This window comes from Gorilla gorilla, chromosome 3 (assembly GCF_029281585.2).
Source record: "Gorilla gorilla gorilla isolate KB3781 chromosome 3, NHGRI_mGorGor1-v2.1_pri, whole genome shotgun sequence".
Taxonomy (NCBI): Eukaryota; Metazoa; Chordata; class Mammalia; order Primates; family Hominidae; genus Gorilla; species Gorilla gorilla.
Window position 1 is genome coordinate 46541686 of NC_073227.2, and position 8896 is coordinate 46550581.

General features: G+C 42.9%; 1 long non-coding RNA gene across 1 annotated transcript; it reads left to right on the forward strand.

The window, feature by feature from the left end:
• Positions 1 to 301: 301 nt before the first annotated feature.
• Positions 302 to 8566, forward strand: LOC115934294 (uncharacterized). Its single transcript, XR_004070112.2, has 3 exons — positions 302 to 482; positions 7607 to 7695; positions 8081 to 8566. It is a non-coding gene; the product is annotated as an uncharacterized lncRNA (long non-coding RNA).
• The last annotated feature ends 330 nt before the right edge of the window (positions 8567 to 8896 follow it).

Consider the following 8896-nt stretch of genomic DNA (forward strand, 5'->3'; position numbering starts at 1 on the left):
CTGGAGGAAGGAAGACCAAGCAGGTGATGGCTGAAGAAGAAATTTAATTGGTAGGAGGTGTGGAAAACCAAAGTGTTGAATAGAGAGTGCAATGTAAGCCCTTTTCTCCTTCTCCTCATTAAATGTCTACATTACTCGATGCACTTTACGAGGTGGATTTTGTTTTGGAGGTATTGACTCCTATTTTGTGGTTGTTGTGGGGTGAAACTAGAGGCTTCCTGTGAGAAGTCAACCATATTGGGCTATGGTTCTGAGTCCCACCCAGGATGTTTAAGGCAGAGGAGCCACTTTCAGCTCAGACACAAGACAGGTGAATGCCTTCATCATGACTGCCAGAGAGGGAGGAGGCCAACCTGGCACCACCATGGAGGTCCTCAAATCTACCACCCTGGCAGAGGCGAGCTGTGAGATGGCCCTGGCTTTTGTGGGACCATCTTCTGAAGGTCATCTGCAACTGGATGAGAAGTGCTCATGGATATAAGGTTAGGAGCGGTTTCTCCAAGAAACTCCCTCATAAAACCACAGGAGGATGGTGTTTGAGCTAGTTTTGATGGAGACACTTAAGCTCTTGAGAAACTGGATTATTTCCTGGAAGGGGAAACAGGACCACTGCAGAGATGCCTGGATGAATTTCACTCCCTGGCTCCAGCCTCATCTGCTGCTGCAGGTTGACCTGGAGCCTGGAGTCCTTCTGTGGGGCTTACAGTGCAGCCAGCACTGCCCGAAGCTGTAGACACTTAGGGAAGGGGTGAGTACTACCAAGGTGAAGACTACTTAGGCAGCCTTGTGTTGTGAGTAGACTAAGCAGCAGAAATGCTGCAGAGTGGGCCAGCCCCAGGGGTGAAGAAGCAACAAATCAGTGGAATGTTTGCAATGTTTTGGTCTTAGGAATTATACCAGGCCTCAAAGTCACAAAGCCTCTCTGTGGTCGAATGCCAGCCAGCCCTCACACAGGCATATGGAGGTGTGGGGAGATGCTGGGATCCATGTGGCAAGCTCCTGACCACACATCAACAGAGGGGTCAAAGACCCTCTGTGTCAGACTTGAGGAACTTGTAGAGAGTCATAAGCTGGGTAAATACAGTTTTGAAAATCAGGCCTAGGGGAGTGTTTATAGCAAAATAGCAAGAAGAAAAATTTAGGCTTCACCAGCAACCGGGAAGGCTCCCAGATTCTCCTTGACTGTGGAGGAAAAGGTTGAAAGGAAGACCAAGGTAAGGAGACTCAAAGGGAACAGAAATCTTAAAGGGTTATTGGTTAAGTTGCTCACTGTCTGGTACATGATGGAGCCACCCTGTGCCATCTCCCTCTTACAAGCCTCAGGAAAGTCTAGAAGGTTCCTTTGGCTGGAGGAGAAAATGGGAGGCTGAGCCCTGTGGGCTTCAAGGCTGCCACAGTGGAGCTACACATGGATTACACAGATCACAGGGATCCACTTTGTGGAAGGAAATCCACTTTCTCCATTTTTTAACATTGACAGAATCCTAAAAATTAAATAGTTCAATCTATGAAGTATGCAGCTCATTTGGAGCTCATGACAGACAAATGAAAATGCAAGGGCAAAGAAAATACACCAAATGCTGCCAGAAGCTGAGCCAACCATATTCTCTTATCCTGTGTGTTCGTTTGCTAAGGTTGCCTCGTAACTAAGTACCACAGACTGGGTGGCTCAAACCATAGAAATTTATCCTTCTCACAATTCTGGAGGCTGGAAGTCCAAGATTAAGATGTCAAGAGGGCTGATTTCTTCTGACCCCCCTCTCTTTGGCTTGCAGATAGCTGTCTTCTCCCTGTGTCCTCACATGGTCTTCCTTCTGCGTGGAAGGAAGACATGTCTGTGTCTGTGCCCAAATTTCCTCTTCTTATAAGGACACTACCCTAATGATCTAATTTTCACTTAATTACTTCTTTTCTTTTCTTTTTAGATGGAGTCTAGTTCTGTCGCCAGGCTGGAGTGCAGTAGCGTGATCTCAGCTCACTGCAACCTCCACCTTCTGGGTTCAAGTGATTCTCCTGCCTCAGCCTCCCAAATAGCTGGGATTACAGGCACATGCCACCACACCCAGCTAATTTTTGTATGTTTAGTAGAGATGAGATTTCACCATGTTGGCCAGGATGGTCTCGATCTCCTGACCTTGTGATCTGCTCACCTCAGCCTCCCAAAGTGCTGGGATTACAGGCATGAACCACCGCGCCCGGCCACTCAATTACTTCTTTAAAGGTTCCATCTCCAAATTCCAAGGTACTGGAAGCTAGGGCTTCAGCATTTGAATTTTGGGGAGACACAGTTCAACCCATAACATCCTCCATGCACAGCATCTTCTTTCTGCTAAGTTCCTGGAAAACACCGTTGTTGTTCTCTAGATCATAAACACTGCATCTATTTATGCAGATATCTGATATTTTTCCAGATATTTTCTCCCTTGTATCCTCTGTTTCTATGAATGTAAAAAACATGTTCTTCTAAATTTTATCTGACCTCTCCAGACTGTCTTTTCAGAGACAGACTTCCTGAGAAATGCATGGCTCCCCTACATGCTACAGGTTGTTTTATTGTGATTTCATTTAGTCCTCTAGAAAAAGCCAAGAAACCTGAAACCTATATCAGCAAAAAAAAAAAAAAAGGACTGTCTTTTACATCTTTCAGACATTCTAATCTGTCATGACCCTCTTTCAGCTCCCGCCCCACCTCCAATCCAGCCCATCCAGTAAGACTTTGGGAACTTATCTGAGAACACCCTGGAAGGGTTAGAACACACAACTGTGTAACACCATGTACAGCACATGGCATAAAGAAGGATGAAGATGGCAAGGCTTGGTGGCTCATGCCTGTAATCCCAGCACTTGGGAGTCAGAGGCGGGTGGATCACCTGAGGTCGGGAGTTCGAGACCAGCCTGACCAACATGGAGAAACCCCGTCTCTACTAAAAATACAAAATTAGCCGGGCATGGTGGCCTATGCCTGTAATCCCAGCTACTTGGGAGGCTGAGGCAGGGGAATCACTTGAACCTGGGAGGCGGAGGTCACAGTGAGCCGAGACTGCGCCATTGCACTCCAGCCTGGGTAACAAGAGTGAAACTCTGTCTCAAAAAAAAAAAAAAAGAAGGATGAAGATGACAGAGCAATTCACAGGGCTGAGAAGAGTAGCCCCAGGAAATAGTAAGTTGACGTGAGAGCCCAGAATAGAGAAGACAGCCAGAGCAGCCCCTATGGAGCAAAGGTTGTAGGAAAGCCTTCTAGAAACATCACCTGAGTTGTGAGGATCTTGCTTCTTTTCAGCCATATCTCCACCAACCTCCTTACAAAAAAAACCTACACTCTAACCAATAGTAGTTATCATTCCCCAAACTCACTGTGCTTTCCTCTTTGCCTCAGCTGAAATCCTCACCTCTGTGTGGAATATTTTTTCTGCCCCAACCTCAACCTATTGAAATTCTATCCTTTCATGAAGATCAAGTTCTATTGTTGCATGAAGCCTTTAGTCATCATCACAGTTGGGAAGTCTTCCCCCAGTCAGAGCTCTCAATTTATTTCACTGATGCCTCTTTCCCTGAAAGATTTGCATAGAAATGGAAAAGGCCACCTGCTAAAGGGGAACTACAATGCGTTTTGGTGTGATGACAATGATGAGGAGTATTTGCTGAGCATTTACTACACATCAAGCACTTACTCAATGCATTTCTCATTTATCCTTCATAACCCTCGAAAGTGGCTATTATTATTTGTCCCATTTTACAGAGAAGGAAATAGCAGCTCATGGACACTTGTCACATAACAAGACAGTGGAAGAGTCAGGATTCAAACACAGATTTGCATGACTCCAGAGCCCATGTTCTCAGCCACTACAGACTTGGGTCCTAAGATCAATTATAGCAGTTACTTGCTTTGCAACTTTATATAACTCAATCTCTCTGAATCTCACTTTCGTCATCTGTAAAATGGAATGATAGTACCTTGTTGGGGTTAGCATGAGGATTAAATGAGATTACTTGTCTAAAATACCTTGCAGAGTGTGAGCTGTCTTGATAATTTATGGTGCATATAACTGGTGGTCTCCCTTTCTAGAATGTAAGCTTCTACAGAACAGAAAATGAGTCTTATTCATTGGTATTTCCCTCAGCCCGTAGCAGAGTGATTGGTGCACAATACTTACCAATGGAACACATTATTTATTTTCTTCCCTAATAGGCTTTAAAAACAGAGTCTTTCTGAGATGGATTTCAGGCCATCCTGGGCTAGGTTGAAGCATGGGACACAAAATCTCTTCTAACCTAAGATTCTTTTTTTTTTTTTTTCTTGAGATGGAGTCTCACTCTGTCACCCAGGCTGGAGTGCAGTGGCACGATCTCGGCTCACTACAACCTTTGCCTCCCAGGTTCAAGCAATTCTCTACCTCAGCCTCCCGAGTAGCTGGGATTACAGGCACCTGCCACCATGCCTGGATAATTTTTGTATTTTTTGTAGAGACTGGATTTCACCATCTTGGCCAGGCTGGTCTTGAACTCCCAACCACTCACCTCAGCCTCCCAAAGTGGCCTTTGACATTCTAATCCAGAAACTATTCATGGAGAATTTTCTCTCTTCCAATTACTTCCTAAATCCCAAGAGAATTTCATGCAATAGTGTTAATATTTTGTCTTGCCCAGAGCTAGAGTCAAACAGGGTAACCAACCACCTTGGTTGGCCTGGGTCTGTCTCAGTTTTAGAATGGAAAATTGTCAGCTGGGCGTGGTTGCTCACGCCTGTAATCCCAGCACTTTGGGAGGCTGAGGCAGGCAGATCACCTGAGGTCAGGAGTTCGAGACCAGCCTGGCCAACAAGGTGAAACCCTGTCTCTACTAAAAATAGAAAAAAATATAATAATTAGCTTGGCGTGGTGGCACATGCCTTTAATACCAGCTAGTTGGGAGGCTCAGGCAGGAGAATCACTTGAACCCAGGAAGTGGAGGTTGCAGTGAGCCAAGATCTCGCCTCTGCACTCCAGCTTGGGCTCTGCCTCAAAAAAAAAAAAAAAAAAATTCAGCCCAGGAAACCCCTGAGATGGATTTCAGGCTCTGGCAAACTGGGAGACAGTTGGTCACCCTACAGTTGAACAAAAAGATTCATGATCATATAACAATAATTGATTGAATACTTACTGCATATCAAGTATGATGCATATACTTTATAGGTGGACTTTCAACCCAATTCTGCCTGCAACTCTAGAAGCTGATGATTCTGTGGAAGCAGATGTAACAATTCACAGCACAGACCTTAAGGAAATTCTTAGGAGAGGATTAACCTTCAGAAAGAATTGAAATAGTTTTCCATAGATTCCTCTCACATGTGGCTTTGGAGGGGCACAGGTGTTCATATTTGCTTTCCCCAGAAGTGGCAGAGGGAGGAGCCAAGCTTCCTGTTGACTGTTTTTAATCTCACTTACTCAACTACAGGTTCTCCTTTATACATCTTCATAAATCCTACATCACCCTTCATATAGGCAGTCCTTGATTTGCACAGCAGCACAGGATCATCAAAATGACTGTGCAAGCTGAAACCACGCTAAGCAGTCTTACTCATCAATGAGAAAAGTTACATTTCTTTTACGATATTTAAACTTTTTTTTTCAGACTGGACATGGTAGCTATGCCTTTCCTTTGGGAGGCCAAGACAGGAAGATCATTCGAGCCAGGAGTTTGAGGCCAGCCTAGGCAATATAGCGAGACCCTGTCTTTACAAAATAATTTAAAAATTAGCTGGATGTGGTGGCACGCGCCTGTCGTCCGCTGCTTGGGAGGCTGAGGCAGGAGAATCACTTGAGCCCAGGAGTCTGAGGCTGCAGTGAGCCATGATCGTGCCACTGCTCTCTAACCTGGGTGACAACGCAAAACCCAGTCTCTAAAATAATGAAAATTAAGAGTTTTTTTTCAAAATGTTAAAAACTCTCTTACTGTCAATTATAAATATATAGGGAAATGAAAAAAAGAGTAAAACTAATATTTATATAGTAGATGGTAATTTAAAACATTAGAAACATTGAGAATTGAAGTATTTTATTTCCTTGTAAAAAATGCATCATGAGTGGTGTGAATAATGCTTGCTTCTCATCATACAACTTATGATATAGAGCAAGCATTTTTTCTACATCTTGGCAAATTGTCATGCTCCTTTCTAAGTTTGGATCAGCTTCCAACATTTTCTCCTTTGCATTTTCAATGTTGTAAAATATATCCAAGAATACCTTTGATGTGAAGTTTTTTGCCAGTATTATTTTCTCTAGGGCATCTTCATTCATCTTTTTAATCACAACCACTTTCCTCATTTTTGTCAGTAATTTTACCTTCATTAAGTTTCTTTGGCTTCATGGCTGGAAACTCTCACACTCGGGTGTTTCTTCTATTGACATTCAATTAGAAATCACTTCTAGAGCTGGGTACAGTGGCCCATGCCTGTAATCCCAGCACTTTTGGGAAGCTGAGGCTGGAGGATCAATTGAGGCCAGGAGTTCAAGGCCAGCCTTGGCAACATAGTGAGACACCCCTCCCCAACACCCGCCCCCCCCCCCTCCCCACACACACACAAAGTGAAAGCCTATAGTCCTAGCTGCTCAAGAGACTGAGGTGGAAGAATTGGTAGTTTGAGGCCACAGTGAGGTATGATTGCACCACTGTACTCCAGCCTTGGTTACGGAATGAGACCCTGTCTCTAAAAAATTAAACATTTTTTTACAGAAAAAAATCACTTTTAACATTCTCCCTTTTTGTTTTCTTGCTTCACTTTTATTTTTATTGGCCAATTCCTTCTTTTGATTTTCTATTTATGTAAAATGTCACATGGATTTATCACCAGGAGACAAGGAAGCAACACAACTACAGGCTTTGCAGTCTGCATATGAACTTAACAACAGATGCACAGGGCAGACATTGAAAGAAGTGACGTGATTAGTCATGGTTATGTTGCACATCTATTATTTGTGTAGGGATTTGTGGACTGAAGAGCTAGCAGCAATGTCTGTGATTGGTTGTATTTATCCAATTGCTCACAATTAATATGTCATGATAACTGGAATATAAACTGTGATCCCAATTGTTCCTTAAGGTTTTATCAACATTTAGAAGGAACCTGTTAAATATTTCCAAAATATCAGAGAAGAGATTACAATTAAAATCTACTGTAGTATTTCCCAGCGTTTCTTTAGATTTGCCTTTAGATTTGAGGTCAAGTGCAATAGAAGTCTAGTGCTAATTAACTAAATTGTGCCAAATAAAAATTTGTACATATCAGAACCAGACAAAAGGAGGACTGATGGTAGTATAACTGTTTCACCTCTACCTGGTCTCCTCTGCTAAGTTCCTCCATAAAAAGTATCCATTTCCTGTCCCGTGGATATTTTACCTCTCTTAAAGTTGTGGAATGCAAATAAGGGGAAATCAATATTTAAATTCTGTGTATACGACCAACAGCTGGGTAATGGATTATTTTCCATCTTTGATATGGAAAGATCAGATAGCATTTGCTGAATGCCTACTAGGTGCCAACAACTGTTAGGTGCTTTAAATAAAAATGTCAACAATCAACAGAACATACATATGAGATAGGCAATATTGTGCTCATTTCATACTACAGATGAGAAACAGCCTTAAAAAGGTGAAGTAATTTGACCAAGGTATAGGCAAAACAGTGGAGCCAATATTTGAACACGAGTCTGTCTAAAGGTAAGCCCTGGCTTTCACCCTTCACTCTTTTACCTCCCGTATGTCCTAAAGCATTGCCCCTTTATGTCCTACATGAGCTGAGCACCTGGAATTTCATACCTCAGTGCTACTTTAGCACCTGGTATTGTCACCAACACAGCATCTACAAGATAGTTCTATGGACTTGTCACAGAGTTCTGCAAAACAAATCTCTTTGGGTAAATAAGTTTTAAACATAAAGTTTTAAATTAGAAAAATACATGTTTTGAGCCTCCACAGGGCTCAAAATTGTTCCCTAAGGTTGTATTGACTGCTCAAAGGAACCTGTTACAATATTTCCAAAATATCACAGAAGAGATTACAATAAAAAGCTACAGTAGTACTTACCAGCTTTTCTTGTTGACAGTGGCCATATATGAAAAGCAGGTTCCCCTGATCTGCCTGGGCAGTTTCATCCCTGCAGAGCTGGGATGAATGACAAATTCAAAACCTCTCTTTACACATGGATTTGAACAAGAAATCTCCAGGAAGCAGGTTTGAAGAGATGGGATCCAGACACCTCCTAAGCCTCTTGTTTTCAAATTTGTCTGCATGTTGGAATCACCTGGCCATCTTTTTAAAACTGCTGATGCCTGTATGTGCCCCCTCCTCCCAAGATTCTGATTTCATTGGCTCAGGGTGAAGCCTCAGCATCATAATTTTTTTTTTTAATAGAGTCTTGCCCTGTTGCCCAGGCTGGAGTGCAGTGGTGCAATCTCGGCTCACTGCAACCTCCGCCTCCCAGGTTCAGGCAATTCTCATGCCCCAGCCTCTTGAGTAGCTGGAAATGCAGGTGCACACCACCACACCCAGCTAATATTTTGTATTTTTAGTGGAGATGGGGTTTCACCATGTTGACCAGGCTGATCTCGACCTCCTGAGCTCAGGCAATCCACCTGCCTCAGACTCCCAAAGTGCTGAGATTATAGGCGTAGCCACCACACCTGGCCAGCATCACGATTTTTAAAGGCTTCCCAGGTGAGTCTGATATGTGGCAAAGTCTGAGAACCACCGACCTAGGCAATCTAATTAGAAAAGATTTCCACAGATGTACTAATGATATTAACTATTAGTACTTGGGGTACGTTTTAATTAAGTTATAGCTAGGAATGATAATGGCTAACATGTGAATCACTATGAAAGATATTTTTTAAACAAAGACTATAGACTGAAAAATAAAAAG